This window comes from Pantherophis guttatus, chromosome 6 (assembly GCF_059756535.1).
Source record: "Pantherophis guttatus breed Tessera chromosome 6, ASM5975653v1, whole genome shotgun sequence".
Classification (NCBI taxonomy): Eukaryota; Metazoa; Chordata; class Lepidosauria; order Squamata; family Colubridae; genus Pantherophis; species Pantherophis guttatus.
The window spans coordinates 32,070,980-32,089,573 of NC_142068.1; the positions used below are offsets into that span (position 1 = coordinate 32,070,980).

Consider the following 18,594-nt stretch of genomic DNA (forward strand, 5'->3'; position numbering starts at 1 on the left):
TATACATAAATGGTAATAATGTCTTTGCCTTAAACAACATTTTGGTCCATGGAAAAATAGCCAAAGAATATATTTTTTCTAGAAGGCTTAAAATGCAGTATGTTGATACATTTCTTCCAATAGCAACAATTAAAATGTTTTTCCTTGAAATCAGACTGTAGGAATGATATTTTATTAGCTCATACCATTTTGAGCAATTGTTAAATGCAAAAAGAAAGAACTGCTCTGATGCACTAAATTATAATGTATCCAGTATCAAAGAATCTATTTTAACACCATTTACCATTTTTGTTGTTATTCTCTGAATCTATTCCAGTTCTGGTGAATCCTTGTAAAAATATGGCGCTGTGAACTGAACATGCTACTTGAAGTGATCAAAGCAAATCAGAGAGAACAATTACTTTCCTTCATTTAAAATTCACTTTTGCATTTTCTCTCTTTGCAGCTGTATTACTTTGCTGGCTGATCCTCAGATTTGTAATTAACCAATATTGTTTTTGCAAGTGCTTTTACCAAGTCAGATCCTATCACTCTACACCAGTGCATTTGACTTTTGCAATTTAACAGAAGAAATTAGTCCTCATTTCTGTTTAATTTCATCCTGTTAGTTGCAGCGCATTATCCCAATCTATCAAGATCATTTTGAATTTTATTTCTGCTTTCCAGAGTTACTGCCTTGTCCACCCTACTTTATACCATCTTGCTGTTATACTTTTTTTTTTTTGACTCTTCTAAATCACCAGTGAAAGTATTGAACAGTAGGAGCCAACAACTAGTCCTTGGGACTAGTGCTCACTGGATACTTCTTTTCAATTTGATGACAAGAAATCTATGAGCATTCTTTGAATACAGATTTTAAGCCAGCTATGGATCCACTAGTTGTCATGTCAGCCAGCTTTCTAACCACACTTCATAAAGTCAAATGCTTTGTTGAAATAAAAGTATATCTATTCCAGGTATTAAGGAAGGCGTTCAATTAAAAAATGTGGTAAAATTAATCTGGCAAGATTCATTCTTGACAAATCTACACTGATGTTTGTAATTACAGATAGTCCTGGATTTAGGTAAAGGTAAAGGTTCCCCTTGCACATATGTGCTAGTTGTTCCCAACTTTAGGGGGCGTTGCTCATCTCTGTTTCAAAGCCAAAGAGCCAGTGCTGTCTGAAGACCTCTCCGTGGTCATGTGGTCGGCATGTCTAAATGCCAAAGGTTCACGGAACATTGTTACCTTCCCACCAAAGGTGGTCCCTATTTTTCTACTTGCATTTTTGATGTGCTTTCAAACTGCTAGGTTGGCAGAAGCTGGGACAAGTAACGGGACATTACCCTGTTACGCGGCACTAGGGATTCGAACTGCTGAACTGCCGACCTTTCGATCGACAAACTCAGCATCTTAGCCAATGAGCCACAATTTACAATTGAGCCCAAAATTTATGTTGCTAAGCGAGAAATTTGTTAAGTGAGTTTTGCCCCATTTTACAACTTTTCTTGCCACATTTGTTAAGTGAATCACTGCAGTTGTTAAATTAGTAACACCGTTGTTAAGTGAATCTAACTTTCCCATTGACTTTGCTTGGCAGAAAGTCAAAAAAGGTGATTACATGACCTCGGGACACAACAAACATCATAAATATGAATCAGTTGTCAAGCATCCAAATGTACATCGCATAACCATGAGGATACTGCAATGGTCGTAAGTGTGAAAAATGATTATAAGCCACTTTTTCAGTGCCGCTGTAACTTTGAATCATCACTAAATGAACTGTTGTAAATTGAGGACTTACACTGTTTTCTGCACTGAACTGCACTGTTTTCAGGATACTTACAGAATAATTTCTCTACATTCTCCTCTAGACTTTTTCCAGATATTAATGTCAGAGAGCTTATTGGATCTTCCTGTACTCCTTGTTAGAGAAAGGGACAACATTTGCTGCCATCCAATCATCTGGCATGAATTTCTCCAGGATTTTTTGAAGGTATTGCATGTAGGCTAGCTAGTAGACTTATTCGAAGTGAAGAGATATTCCCTAAACCTATTTATTGAGAAAAGAAGCTACAGAAACTGATATCGCACTAAAGTAATTGCTCAAAGAATTATAATCTCTGTTCAGAGAATTTAAAGATATTTGCAATGCCACATACATGCTTTATTTTAATCATACAAGAATACTTATATCATACTCAGCAAGTGTTTTATAAATGTTCATTGTTAATAATTTTTACTGTTGATGCATTTCTGTCTCATTTCATTTCCAATTTCACATATACACCTAACTCAATGTAATGTTTCATGTTTTTGATGAAATAAGCTACAGTCCACCAATGATTTGTATTAATTTTATTTTTAGTTTTCAATAATGTCTGCAAGCTGGGAGTTATGGGAATTGAAGTCCAGCACATCTGGAGATCATCAGGTTGAATAATGTTGATATAGATTGTAATCTCACTCGGTTTAAAAGGAACACTGTTAAAAGAGAGAATATGGCTGAGATAGTATTCTATTCTATTCTATTCTATTCTATTCTATTCTATTCTATTCTATTCTATTCTATTCTATTCTATTCTATTCTATTCTATTCTATTCTTATTTCCAGAATATAATTTATAGAGAACTAGGTTTTTTTTTTTTTTAATTCTCATGGATTTCTGAATAAATTTCACTTTAACTTTAAATGCAAGGAAAGTCTTTAAGCATTCACTGATAGCTGGGCTAAATCCATTCTTTTTCAATTGGATTTTTTGTTAATTACTTAATAATTTTTCAGCATTCTTCCTGCATTCCAGGACAAACCCTTTAACAAAGGATTACTGCTAAACTGAAGTCCCCAACATTTGTACTATCATATTTTGCCCATTCAGATAGATGGCCTAGTAATCCAATGTGTGGGACCAAATCCCAACAATGGAATAATTCTAGAGATGATGTTTAAGTATATACATTTACTGCAATGACTGGACGAATATTAATTCATTAGAAATTCAGTTATAACCCATATTTTGGGTGGATCTCCTAAAAGAGATCCTAGTATTTGGAAATAAATAATCATACAAACTAAGAGAAGATATAATCTTCACCTGAGGCTGGCTATGGGTTCTCAATATGATAGAAACTCAGTGCAATAAAACATGCCAGATTTCTTTTACCTTTAATAGACAGAAACCTGTTTTGATTTTCCAGTCACATCCGCTACCCAGGTTATTTATGCTTAAAGCTGCCAAGCTGCCCCACCTCTTTCCCCCTTGTTTTCAATATAACAGAGAAACATTGTGAGCTACTATGGCAGAATGGCTGATCCCCCCCCACCCCCCCGTATTCTAAAATATTTTGTAATATAACTGTTTTCTACCTGGAAATGATTATGGTCTATAATATTGGCTTATATACAGGAACTGCTCTATTTCTAGCACCTACCTATTTCCTAATGCAAAGAAAGGTTTTATGGGTATTGACAGCATATTTTCCTGTGAGAGTCATGCTGGCATCTGCCTTTTTGGTCTGCTGTCATCTTTGATTCCCCACCATGATCCTCTGTGTTGGGTGTACAAGTCCTGCTTCACATTCCCATCCTCATTTTCATCACACTTTTCCAGACTCTGTCCTGCTTTGCTTTGTGGATTTTAAACTGTTTTTCAAAAGCCTTCTGCAGTATTCTTCAAAAGCCTTCTGCAGTATTAATGCTGTCCAATCCATCTCACTTGCCAGACCTCTTTGTATCTTCAATAACTGGAACTGTCTAGATCCATCTTAGTCACCAGCTATTCTCTATATTCCCCAGTTCTTCTCCAAGTTCTCATGTTAATTTAAGACTGTGTCTTAAAGTCCAGTCTAGCATGTCTGGAATTTCTCTTTTCTCTCAAACACTTCCTAGCTGAAATTTAATTTATCTCTAAAACACAAAACTCATTCGGGCTTCTGCATAGATATGTAAACAACCAGCAAGAAGCAATCACTGATAGTAATAATAACAATAATAATAAAGAATATAACATTTCACTATTAAAGCTGATCCTAATAAACAGCGATGTGAAATAATTCCTTGAAAATTGAGTAGCACTAATAAACGTTGTTTTATTTTTTTGCAAAGTAAATTCTTTTGTTTGTATTTATCATATATCAAAAGAATATCACAGAAGAGAATTTGGGCAGAAAAATCCTGCAAATCTAGATGCTGTAGTTTAAAATACAAATCTGACATCACATCTCCCTCACAGTAGAAACCTGTAAAGTCTCTAAAAATGGATTGGTTACCTTGGATCCAGTGGTGGGTTGCAAATCCCATCACTACCGATTTGCTTGTGAGAATGCGCAACGCTTCTGTGCATGCACAGAAGCTTCTGCACATATGCAGAAGCATCCAGATGGATGGGCGGGCGCTGCCACCGCCCTACCAGTTTGCCTGATCCAGGGTGAACTGGTAGCAACCCACCACTGCTTGGATCTCTGATTTTCATTTTCATTCCCCACCCTGCCTCAGAGAAGAATTTCTAGTAACACACGCTATTTGACAATCCTGTAAATATGAATCTCATGCGAAATAGCTTTATAAGCCAAAACTGTAAACATCTTGTTATTATGATCAAGAGATAGAATACAGATTTTGCCCTTGTTTTTTCTTCAAGAAATTTTACAGCTACTGTATGCTTGTGCTATCATTTTTTTCCTTCTTTTGTCTTCATTTACAATTTCTATTCCAGCCTTTGCCAGCTTCATGCCCTAATTATATGTTGGGAATGGAAGCTCCCAGAATTCCAAGCTGACAAAATTGGTGGCCGGCTAGGAATGCTGGAATTTGTAGTCTGAGTAAAGCTGGAGGAACGCCATCCTAATTCCACATCTGCTGCTGTGTGTACATGTCAATCCTAGAGAGAATAATTCTTTAGAACCTGGTGAAACAAACTGCAAAGGTATCCAGTAGAAAAGTCCAAAACTGCATCAGATGAAATAAAGTACTTATTGATGACCCCAGGAAAAGTTGTATTAGTTTCCACCAACTGGACTGGTTATATCAGCCTCCATTTGAAAACTACTTTGTAACTGGGGTACAGCTATCGGATGTTACATTCCATATTTTAGGGAAACCTTAAAAATAGGTTCTTATGGCATGGGCAGGAACATATGGAGAGTTGTGATCTGTCACATGCTTTAATTCTGTTTTAAAGATAAAAAGCAACACAACATCTAAATCCAGAAATATTTTGTGAGCCAATACTATATGATCCAATCTAAGCTAATAGGCTCATGGGCATATGTTTAAAAAATGTATTTAGATGTTTGATACATGTTACTTTTAAAAAATGAGATTCATGCAGATTTATGCAAAGAACTACATGAATTTTCTCATAGTTTATGTCCACATTGCCTTATGCAATTTGGTGTCTGCATATTGTACATCTTTCTTCCTGCCAGGAAGATCTTTCAAATCAGGGTCCATCTTGGAATGTCATCCATAGTCTGTTTTCAAAAAAAATTGGTAGGGACGAGAAAAAGATTAGGCTAGATCAGGGCATATCCAGGCCTCATCTGGAACAATATTAGAGAGTTTCTTCTTTCAATATCCCTTGGCTTGAGTAACAGTATCTACCCAAGTTTTGCGATTTTTTTATGGTTTCTTCAATACAAATTTTGGTTTTCCTATTTTCTTGTTTACTTTTCAGTCCCAGCTTGTCTTCCAGCATAATTTTTGTTCTGTTCTGTCAGTAGTTCTGGTTTTGAGTCTCTGTTTTTTTTTTCCCAATTTGTAACAAGCCCTGAGATTTGTGTTGCATTTCTTTTTCCACTATTCTGATAAGGAATAAACATTTGGAGGATGTGCAGTGCCCTATAGCAGAAATGTAAAAACAAGAAAGCAAAGCAGTCCTCCATGTTCCACTGGATCCAGCCATTGACATTTCAACTGCCTATGTATACATAGTTATTTTTATTTGATTTGATTATTTATATCCCACCTTTATTATTTTTTACAAAGGTGGTGAACCAGTGGTGAAATCCAAATCTTTTTACTACCGGTTCTGTGGGCGTGGCTTGGTGGGCATGGTGTGGCTTGGTGGGCATGGCTTGGTGGGCATGGCAGGGAGAAAGATACTGCATTCCCTCCCCCACTCCTGGGGCCAGCCAGAGGTGGTATTTGCCGAACTACTCAAAATTTCTGCTACCAGTTCTCCAGAACCTGTGAGAATCTTCTGGATTTCACCCCTGTGGTAAACATATCCAACACACATTCTTCCTGTTCTCCCAGGACAACAATCTTGTGAGGTGATTTGGGCTGAGAGAAAGTACTGACCCCAGGTCACCTAGCTGGCATTCATGGCTTAAGGAAGGACTTGAACTCCTGATTTCTAGCCTGGTATAATAATCACTAGACCAAATTGGCTCCAGTGGTTACCAGTGTTGGTATAGTTTTATTAAAAACAACCTTTTCTAACCAAGTGCTCCCTCAGTGTCCTGGATTTCAGCTTCTGGAATTTCTAGTTAGCATGGCTAGAGTATTACAATCCAAAACATCTAAAGGGCATCGGGTTATGTTTATTAGTAGACAGTATTGCTCAGTTTGAGAAATGATAAGGCACTTGCACAAACAAAATACTAAGCACTATATACTGCACACTTTTGGAATCTATATATAATAAAACATTATTTGCATTGATATTTTTATATTTTTATAATGACTTCAAGCAATTCCATAAAAAAATGTGTGAGCTGCAGGAGAGCTTCAGAAAAGCTAATATATATTTTACTTTTTAAAAATGTTCAATATCTTGAGAGCACTCAGAATTCATTTTTATGGTAATATTTTGATTTCATCTTTCATTTCCATCTTTTGCTCATATGTGATCATTGTTATTTCCATCTAACCAGCTTACACTGGAACCGTCCAAATATTTTAACATTTGAATGAAATAACTGAAATTATAATATGCATCTTATTGAGGTAGTTGTAAAGAAAGCTACAGGGCATCAAATTAGCTCAGGAAAAAAGGTCATCTTTATTGAAAGTGAAATTGGGATTTCCATTGACTTTTTCGCTTAATCTATATAGCAGCTGTTTATTCCAAGAACGTTTCAGATTTATTCAAAATATTGCCAAAAACAGAAGTTGCAGCAAAGAGAAAACTGTTAAAAAAATGATGTTGCAAATATGAGAAACGGTACTAATGTTTCAATAGACATTTCATAAAAGTTGGTGGGAAAATACATAAAAAGACATTCCAGTCTCTTGAACAACACTGCTGGTTTATTATTTATTGAAATAATGTTTAATCATTTCTAATGTAAATAATGACAATGAAACAAACATGCAAACAAATCTTGGGAATTTCCATTATTGCTTATTTTGTCATTTTAACACAAACCTTTTTTTTAAAGGATTGTGATGTCCTTTGAGATGGATATTTCTTTTTTTTTTTTTCTGTGCATGCAACACATCTTGGAAGTTCACAAATCATGGGGCTTTTGTTCCTGAGGCTTTGACCTTGACACCTATAAACAACAACCACATGCAGTGGTGGAAATGGTGTGGCTGTGTGACATTCTTTAGATCTAAAGTAGAAGATAGAAATGGTGGGATTTCCAGCAGTTTGGTTACCTTCATCATGCCCTATTCCTTAGACCAGGGTTTCTCAACCTTGAACATTTGAAGACAGGTAGACATCAATTCTACATGGCCAGTGGGAAATTCTGGGAATTGAAGTCCAGCTATCTTAAAGTTGCCAAGATTGAGAAACACTGCCTTAGATACTTACACATACAATTGTAATACAACATTTCAGACCAATGATCTTTCTTTTTTTTTGCTTGAAATCATTTGCTCAATTTTTGTGTATGTTTTGAATATAGATTCCTCCTCCTGCATTTCCTTAATTATTATAGATGCATATTAAAATTGGATGTGGGTTTATTGTTTTCCTTGCAAAATTTAAAAATCAAATTCTGAAAGTGGGACTACAACTCTAGAATTTTACTGTATTATATTCTGTTGTGTTTTATCCAGGGGTGGGTTCTACTGTCCTTTACTACTGGTTTGCAACAGGAGCGCGCGCGCATGCACAGATCATCAATTATGACATCTGGGCGGGTGGGTGGAGCCTCCCACCACTTTTACTACCGGTTCACAAGAACCAGAGAGAACCGGGAGCAACCCACCCCTGGTTTTATCTCTCCACAACTGTGTTTGTGAAGAACCTGTCCTAACCTTAGACAGAATGAGACCTCTGTTCCAGACAACGGGTAGGCTTCTATTTTTTTAAATTGGTGATCAAGAAGAACTAATGCTTGCTCACTACTGGCTTGCCTTGTCTGCCTATCACACCAAGTGATATTCTTTCAGAGTGTACAAATACAAATACAATTTGTAAATCCTTATTTTAGACTTGTTGGGCTTTCAGTCTCTCATGAAAGATATTCAGTCTCTCTATGAAAATATTTCATAGGAAATTTTCTCTAATGGATATCAACTGGCTGTGACTACTAAATTTAATCAGAGCTGCTCCCAGATTTCTTAATGCAGCTTTATAACTTTCATAGCTGGAATAAAGTATATACCAAATATCCTGACTCAGATTAGCCCTATCTTTAATGAAATGCTTTGAGAGAAGATTATTGGAGGAAATGAGACACAGATGCTGAAGATCACATGAAATCTCTTTCTCTGAATGAAGTTATAGTTGGGAAAAGCCAACTCAACCCAAGATTCTTTTTGAATTTCCTCTGCTATAATGATCACCCTATGTGGTCTTCCCTGCTCCCATTTCATAAAGCTGCACAGTGTTTAAATACAGTCATTCTTACAGTCTTAATGTTAACTTTTCCTGAAAGGATAAGACAAGCACATCTACCCTTGCATGTTCAGTGGAACCATTCCTGAAACACAGTAGATTTAGTCATACAATATACAATGACTGTTCAGTGTAATATACTTGGTTTTCATGCTGTATTATAAGTGTATTTTGGGAATCCAGGCCATATAGTTAAATTTTGATTCAAAATGTTCTGCAAATCTAGGAAATAAGTTATGTATATGTATGTTTGTGTGTGCATTTACAAAAGTGTCAATATTCAGTGCTTAAAACTGTCCAGAGGATTTGATGTTTCTCTGAAATATGACCACCGGATATGACACCGGATATCACTCAGATTCAAAAATCAAAACTGATTTTTTAAAAAAATCTGCTAGTTTTTTCCAACCTAATATGAATGCAGTTCTCGAGTTAGAGTTAGTTGTGATGGTCTCTTCAAGAGATTGTTTTGTAATATTTTAAATATACTATTGCTCACCTCCATCTGTATATTGACTGTAACCACCCCTAAACCATTATAGACTAGTGCATACTGAATATTTGAAAAGTTATTGGATGTAGGCATTTAGCAAAAACCACAAGGATAGGCAATGGATTCTAATTTGGTCAGCAGCTGATGCAAATAATTAATTTGCATGATGATATCAAGATATATGTGATGTCACTTCCTTCTTTTACAGTCATTGGTGAAAAGATTCTGGTATTAATCAAATATCTGTTGTTGTTGTTGTGGAATGGATAGGGGAAGGTATTGCATTTTTTTTAGGATTGACTATCAACAGTAAAAGAACCAGGAGTTAAAAATATGACACAAACTAGAACTTGGTAGGGTAGCAACGAAAGCCTTGGAAAAGATATTGAGATTTTGTGATGTGTGCATAACTACAAAGATCATGATCATGCAAGCATTTTTTTTCCTGAGATATTCTGTAGAAACGAAAGTTGGACTTCGAAGGAGCAACATAGAAAGTATATTGACAATTCTGAAGTTTGATGTTGGAAAAGACTCCTGAGCAGACCTTGGACAGCCAAGAATATAAATAAATCATAGAACAAATTAATTTGGGGTTCTCACTTGAGGCACAAATGACCAGGCTCAAATTATAACATTTTGGACACATTCTCTGAAGAGTTAGCTTTCTGGAGAAGTTTATAATGCTGGGAAGAGTGGAAAGAAATAGAAGAAGGGAATGACTAGCAGCAAAATCGATGGACTCAATTATAGTGGCAATGGATGCAATATTGGATGGCCTAAAGGCCCAGGCTGGGAGTAGGACATCCTGAAGAAGTCTATCTATGTGGTTGGTAAGAGACGTGATGGCATATAATCAATCAAAACTCTTTTGTTGGCCAAAAGTGTGTGTCAGATGCTTTGAGCAGTTAATTTTGGAAAGGGCAGAAAATTATGTTATGTTTATTTGTGTTTTGATGGTAGTTTAGGAAAAATGGGCAGTGAAGGCATTTAGTTGTTATGGGATTTTCTGACTTTTTTTTTTTTGCTATGATATGTATGTTAGTATCCAGGAAACAGAATTTTGAAAAACAACTAGCTTTTTGGAGAGTGGCAGAATCATCCAAAGGCAACAATAAATTATCTTTTTAAAAAAAAAATTAAAAAGTTTTTTATTTATAATACAAAATTAAAAAAACATTGGACATAGATATGACATCACTGGTTCCAAACATCTTCCGTCACTTTACAATAATATTAGTACTCATATAAACATATAGTTCTTAAGCTTTGTTCACTATTTAAGTATAATATGATATAATGTTAATACTTTTTCCCTTTCTTTTTATCTTAATGGATAAAAAATGTATTGATATATTTATTTTACAGTGCTCATAACCCACTCCAACCTCAAAGGACCATAGGTGACAAATTTTGTTGTTTTTCAGTTGCTAAATTGTGCCTGACTCTCCATAATCCCATGGACCACAGCACACCAGGATCCCTGTCCTCTACCATCTCCCAGAGTCTGCCCAAACCCATCCCTACTACATCAATTCATTATCTAATCATCTTATCCTCTGTCGTCACCTTCTCCTTTTGCCTTCAATAGGTGATATGTAATATCAAATCAAAGGAAAACAAAAATGAAAAGATGATTTGGGAAAAATTGGTTTGAGTACTGTTCTGAATCTGTAGCCAACCCAGAAAATAACTATAGAAAATAAAATCCAAATCAATTGAGTAAATGGATGGCACATGGAAATAAATAGCTGCAACGTTTTGGGATTTGTCCCAAGATGGCAGCCATCCATGCATATAGGGAAACATTATTTCATAGGGGTGGGACCTGTTATATATATATAAAAACTCCTTCTATCTCCTGCATGCCTTGTGAATTTCATGAAAAAGGAACATTTTAATCAGATCCCTTCTTGATGACCAGATTGGAGAGATGAGTTCAATTCTGGGAAAGTGCTGTTTGTATACTTTAGAGCTTTAGAAGATAAACATTTCAGCATGATTATGATGAAAAATATACAAGTGCAAAGACAAGTACAAGTACCTTCTGTTCAATTGCTCACTTCTTGGGTAACACATCCAGCCTGTAAAAAAGGTTCACACTGAATCCAACAAGGCATTTTTTTATGTTTTGCATTTCACCCTGAAATACTGAATCCTGTGTTCGTTAGTCAAAGAACATCTCACGTAATAATTAGAGTCCAAGGAGAACTCTTCATGTTCTGACAGAATTTAATTCATGCCAGAGCTTCCAACATGTGCCATAACCCCCAATCTTTTAAAGTTCACGACCTTGTCCTTTCCCATCTGTGACAGTTTTTATGCTGACTGTTTATACTTTTTTCTCCTGTCCGTTAAGGCATTAAGAAGTCCAGATTGATTAAATTATTGTGTAATAATAAGGTGTGATTTAACCTGAATTTGAAAGCAATCAGAAACTTCCATGACTTGCCAGAACAAAACTTTGATTGTATTCACTGGGCTAATGAAGACCCAGGTATAAATCACTAGAATTGACTAGGCAGCATCTGCTACATTTTACTGCCCCCTAGTGGCCACATTGTTACAGTGCAAGTGTTTGAGGAAAATCCGTTTCTGTTCTTAAAGCAAGGCTAATAGAATAGGAAGAGATGAGGGGGAGAATTAAAAGTGTCTGTGGCTTATTTATTTTTTTAAAGTTAATAATATTATCAATGTTTTATATTTTGTAATTTTTGTGTGTATGTTTTTTTTCTATCTTTCTTTCCCCAAACAATAAATGTCAGCAAGCCGATAATAGATTTTTTTTTAAAAAAAATATAGATGTCTCATTACCTTTTGAGTCCCTTTGCAATGTTTTTGGCTGTGACTTTGTAAGAACATTTGTGTGAGCCTGCCTTTAGGGAAAAAAATAGACAAATTATTTAATGGTCCACTTCAATTTGCATCCGAGTTACTTGGCTGACCAAGTAATGAGTTTGCATAGGAATGTCCATATAGTAAGAACAAAGAAAGCCAGGCGTGATGGATTTACCTCACATAAAAAGGACATGTGGAACTTCAGTTGCCCTGTTGAAGCTGCCACATTGACTTTTGAGAAGTAATAGCTTGTGCACGCCCCTTACTTGGCAGAAAAAAGCATTTGTCTTCTTTTTGACAAAAATCCTTGGTGTGGTCCATATATATAAAAAATATATATGACTACCAGTGGCCTATTTTACATATGATGCAGCCCTGGTGATGGATGGTGGCTTGAAGACAGTCCTGCTTCCTTGCTAATCTTTTAGTCTTCTAAACTTTTAACTTTGATTTTTATTTGTAAGTTTTAACCTATTATTATTTCTGTTTTTAATCTATGCTTTTATATATGTTTGTATGGTTTCATGATGATGTTGTGAACAGCCCAGGGTCATTTAGGTCAATGGTCCCCAATCTTTCCAGCTTGGGGCCTGGCCCAGTGAGGGAGGGGGGCTTCACACATTAACAGAGGGTTCTTGCACTCACATGTGAGACTCCACTCGTGCAAGCGGCAGCTCTTATGCTCCCGCGCAAACCTCCTCTCATGCAAACTGAAAGCTCTTGAGCAGAAGGGGCTTGTGCTCGCATAAGTAGTTCTACCTGCTTGTCCATCTCTCCTGTGGCCCGTTTTGAAACAGGCCACAGCCTGTTAGTAGGCTGCAGCCTGGTGGTTGGGGACCCCAGACTTAGATAAAAAGAGCTGCCCTCACTCAGTGACATGATCAAGTGATGCTGTGCTTTATGACTGTATTACATAGTAACAGAAATTCTAATCCTAATTACCATTGGTAGCTGATGACTACCTGTAAAAAGAACAACTTTGCTGTATGATAAATTGGTTAACCCTAGTTTGTGGTTGATGCCAAGATAATGATTGATATTTGTGAGAATAACTGAAGAACAAGAAATGAAACAGAACTATAATGACAAAAGATCATCATTTAGTGAATATCTGTATGTCATTAAGCGCAAACCCCATGTAATCACAACCTCTGACTTCCTGCTGGCTTCCCCACTGATTTCTCACTTTGCTTGTGGAAAGCTGGAAGGAAATGTTGCGAATCATATTATGTGACTAAGAGAGGGAATCCTGTGATGTCTGGAACTTCAAGGGCCAATCATAAGTATTATTTATTCAGTGCTGTTCAACATTTCAGCTGAATCAGAAAAACCAGGGCAAATTCTTTGCGAAGTAAAAGGATTCCAGTGACGATTATGCAAGAGAGGAAAATTACTACAATAGAATAAATATGAAACAAATCACCTAGTGATGTTTTATTTCAAAGATAACATTTTTATTTCTTTATCAAATTTATGTAGCCACCCATATCACAAATATGACTTGGAATAACGTACAATAAAAACAATCAGTTCAGACCATGAAAACAGCAGTTAAAAACATGTTATTGTTTGAATAATAAATTGAGGGTGCTATTTTGGTTGGATTTAATTCTTAAATGGCTCATGTCTAAAATTATACTATCATATCTTATCAGCCCATAAATACTACCATAACGATAGAATTAATTTTATGGATTCTTGCAGCTTTCAAATCCATTTGATTCTGTACTGTACTGTATTATACTGTGCTGTACTGTTAGAAAATATTAGCTGGTGTGACCTTATTCAGTTTGCCACACATTTCTTCCTTGATCCACATAGTGGCAGAATAAACTAAGAAATAACATGCCAGCTAACATTGGCTTGCATGCCTGATTATAATATAAGAAAAAGGCCTGATACGAAGAACTTGATTTAGAATGTATTGCCAATATACATAAGACTATCGGTAGCCCTTGTTTAGTAAGCACAATTGGGGCCTGCAACTTGATGATTAAATGAAATGCCTGTTATTAATATTTTAACTCTAAACAAATTTTATATGCTAATGTGCTGATTTACATCAACAAAATTTCTTACTTCCAAATTTTGATTTAGGATTTATATGTCCTAAAGATAATGAGATAATACTACAGTATTTTCCCTCATTTGACGCTTTCTCATGATTTTATAAACGTATATTGTACTGTGGAGTGTTGCATTGCAATTTAGGAAAGACTATACAGATTGTCAGGACTGAGATAGGACATCCTTCATGATTGAATATCCTTAGATGTCAAAGTTAATATGTAGGTTTTATGAAGTCCTTTGGGGTCACACATTAGTCCCACAAGTGGAAATGGAAGTGGTTAAAACAGAAAATGAACATGTCCCTCAAAACAGCCAATTTTTAAAATGAAATCCTATTTATTTTTTAAATAAACCAATTTTCCCTAACAAACTTTACTAATGTTTTCCATTCTTAACTTTAGTTTAATGAACTTTACTTCATTTTTAACTTAGTAACTGATATAACTGTGGATAATTTCCAGTTTACTTTATACCCAGCATATTTCCAGACAATTCATATGTCCAGATCAGGTCAGACCAAGCACAGATACAGTTAGTTCAGTTAGCAAAAATATAGCTTAATGTATTTATCAAAAATCAGCTAAAATCAAAAGAGTTAACTAGGAAGAAAGGATAAAAAGCAGGTAAACTTGAATATCCACGAAAAGAAATGCAAATTCACCTTTCAGGGTTTTTTTTCCTATTCGAATTATTTCTTATTGTTTCTTGTCAATCTTTTTCTACACAGAAATCTAATGAGATTGGGGAAAAAAGTACCACACACAACAAATATTTGATATAGATGAAATATCAAACTTAGAAAAAAAGTCCTACATCATACATATGTTCCTCCATGGCCATCACTTTCCACATACATCATCTTGCATCAGCAATGATGGCTAATATTTAGCATTCCTTGTCTCCAACCAGTATAAGATTGTAATTTAGTGAGTTGAACCAGACCAGCAATTGGGGATGATATAAAGCAATGGTCTAATCTGTAGTGATGGGGTTTAATAATTTTAAAGCCTCAATCTGTTAAAAATTGATTTCATGCCAACTATTCTTTCTGTAGGAATCAAAACCTGTTATTGTTGTTGTTAGTTGTGAAGTCGTGTCTGACCCATTGTGACGCTATGGACAATGTTCCTCCAGACCTTCTTGTCCTCTATCATCCTCTGAAGCCCATTTAAGCTCACACTACTGCTTCAGTGACTCCAACCAGCCACCTCACTCATTCTGTCTTCCCCTTCTTTTGCCCGCAATCTTTCCCAGCATTAGGCTCTTCTCCAGTGAATCCTTCCTTCTCATTAGGTGTCCAAAATATTTGAGTTTCATCTTCAGGATCTGGCCTTCTAAAAAGCAGCCAGGGTTGATGTCCTCTAGGACTGACCGGTTTGATCACCTTGCAGTCAAAGGGACTCGCAGGAGTCTTCTCCAGCACCATAGTTCAAAGGCCTCAATTCTTTGGCGCTCAGCCTTTCTTATGGTCCAACTTTCACAGTCATTCATTGCAACTGGGAAAACCATAGCCTTGACTATAGGCACTTTTGTTGGCAGGATGATGTTTCTGCTTTTTAGAATGCTGTCTAGATTTGCCATAGCTTTCCTCCCCGGGAGCAAGCGTCTTTTAATTTCTTGACTGTAGTCCCCATCTGCGGTGATCTTGGAGCCCAGGAAAATAAAATCTGTCACTACCTCCATTTTTTCCATATCTATTTGCCAGGACAAAACCTATTAAAATGTTCCAAATTCAGAGACAGGAAATCTCATCAGAACATAAGCAGTGTTCTATTGGATCTAATTGCTAGGCCATCTAATCCAGCAGTCTGTTCTCACATGGACAACCAACTGTACAGGGAAATCTATTAGCCTTCAGAGGCTATCAGATTGCCATCAGGATTAATAGCTATCAATCCCCAAGACTTTCATTAATTGGTCCAACTATTTTTTTTAAAGCTAGTCAAGCTGGTAGCCAGCATCACATTTCATGGCAATGAATTTCATTACTGAGTGTTGTGAGGCATCTCCCAATAGATAGATGTAGTGATTATTAAACACTGAACCTCACTGTATTATGGTAAGATACAACGGGCCACAGATATCAACGTTTTGAAATATTTTACCTGATATTGTAGAATGTGGGATACTTCCTAATTTTCTAGTTCCAAACAATAAAGCTACAGTGCAGGTATTAATGTAAATTTGACTAAGCATACGGTAAACAATCATCTTTACTGAGTGGTAGTAAGGATAGAAAAGAGGAACTTATTTGGTGGCCTGCATTGCATATTTAGTGGTTGTAGATAATCTAACTCTAGCCTTTAGAAGAATGAAATGATTATGGAGTCCTGAAAGCAGAAAGCGTGAAAAAGAGAATTATTTCAAGATATTTCAACCATGATATTCTGTTTCTGTATCTGTATTCTGTATCAAAACCAAATGAAGTTTTGATACAAGCATTCACTCACAGGCCACATTTGTTAGTCTTTCTTTACTATCTTAGAAATGTGAGCTGAAATGGATTAAAAATATCAGTAATTTTAAGAATATACTATAACTTATTTTAAAAAGGAGTGAAATGTTTCTTCTTTACAATGTTCTGAAAACTGAAAATTTTATGAAAGGTTTGATTAAAACTTTGCATTTAACAGTTTTGAGAGTTTTTTAATACAGAATTTATCACTCAGTTCTCATGATTTATTATATTACAGTCTCATAGGCTCATATTTTAATAGAGGTTATTAATTACTGTGCATATCTCAAAAGGTACAGACAATGAAGTAAAAAATCCACACGGCTGAAACTTACTTAGAGTTAGAAGTTCTCATAGTATTAAGTCTATAACATATGTCTCCTGTCATATTGCTTGAATTATGTATATTGAGTAATTTCTTTTCATGTCCTCGCTAGACAGAACTGAGAAAATTAAAAATACCATTTCAACTAGTACAAATTCAAAGTTCACAGATTATTAGATACTTTATATAATTCATGAAAAACTAAATAAAATGTTAAGATGAATCTCAGTAGAATCTCAACATTCAACTGAAACTACCCTGTATTTCTTTCCTTGTAGATCTTCAAGTTTCTGATTTTTATTGGATTAATATGATGGAACTGTCAAGTACTTGTTCCAAGAAAGACAAGAGAAAAATAATGACATAAATCTTTGCCGTTCAAAGACATTTTGGCATAGTGATTTGGATGATTTGGAAAACATTATCACCTGATTCATGAGAAAAAGTTTGTTAGATTTGACCGACAAAATAGCAGTTGTCTACCTCTGAAGCTTTCCTTTGTTCGTAAATCAATTAGCATTACATACCACCAATATGAGAGGTTGATTGTCTGACTTAAATACATCAATACAAACCCTTAAGGACTGTATGTATTATGTCATTATGCAAATATTAAAATTTTTCTTCTCTGCAGATGTCCATGGTATATGCAAATGCAAAGATTGCTAGTACACTGTAGTTTCTTTGTTCTTCCCATTTTGAAAGTTATATTACAAGTTCAACATAACAAAAGATGTAATAACATCAGGGCCGGATTTAGATTGAAAGAGGCCCTAGGCTATTCCACTTATGAGGCCCTTTCACCAGTGGTGGGATTCAATTTTTTAACAACAGGTTCTGTGGGCGTGGCTTAGTTGGGGGTGTGGCTTGGCAATCATGTGACTGGGTGGGCGTGGCTAGCTGGTCACGTGACTGTGTAGGCGTGGGTAGCTCGTCATGTAACCGGATGGGCGTGGCTATGTGCATAGACTTTTTTCAGAGGGCTGAAAAAAGTCATTTCTGACTGGGCCTCGCACTTTTGACCGGTCCTCACACTTATGACCATCCTCACATTTATGCTTGTGCAGCTTTCTTAACAACCATGTCACTCATTTCACAACTGCTTCTCTTCACCATGGTGACAAGATGGGCAAAAATGTAAAATGTGAGGACAGTCGTAAGTTCGAGGACCAGTCAAAAGTGCGAGGATCAGTCAGAAATAACTTTTTCAGCCCTCTGAGTAGTCCATATGCATAAAAGGATACAGCAATAGAGAGGGATGAAGGAAGGGAAGGGAAATTAGAGTAGGAGAGAGAGGGAGGAAGAGAGGAGGAGAAGGAGAAAGGAAGAGGAAGTAGGGAGGAGAAGAAGAGGGGGAGGAAGAGAAAGTAAGAAGGAAAGAAAAGAGAGGTGGTAGGTTTGAGGAGAAAGATTGCTGTACAATAAAAAAGATGAAAGGGAAGAAAGCCAACCCCAAACAAATATAAAGATATTAAGATAAAGAATGAATTGTTAAACTTTAAAAAATAAAAGAGAACAAATATGAATAAATAACAATAATTAGAAACACACATACAAACATACAATGTATTTTCTTTGAACAGAGTATTTGGCCGGTTCACAAATTTAAACAGTGTTTAGTCATTTCAATTAAATTTACAA

General features: G+C 35.8%; 1 long non-coding RNA gene across 1 annotated transcript; it reads left to right on the forward strand.

Annotated features, from left to right (window-relative positions):
• The first annotated feature begins 1,461 nt into the window (after nucleotides 1–1,461).
• Nucleotides 1,462–17,380, forward strand: LOC148113081 (uncharacterized). Its single transcript, XR_015728502.1, has 3 exons — nucleotides 1,462–1,693; nucleotides 1,855–1,976; nucleotides 17,232–17,380. It is a non-coding gene; the product is annotated as an uncharacterized LOC148113081 (long non-coding RNA).
• The last annotated feature ends 1,214 nt before the right edge of the window (nucleotides 17,381–18,594 follow it).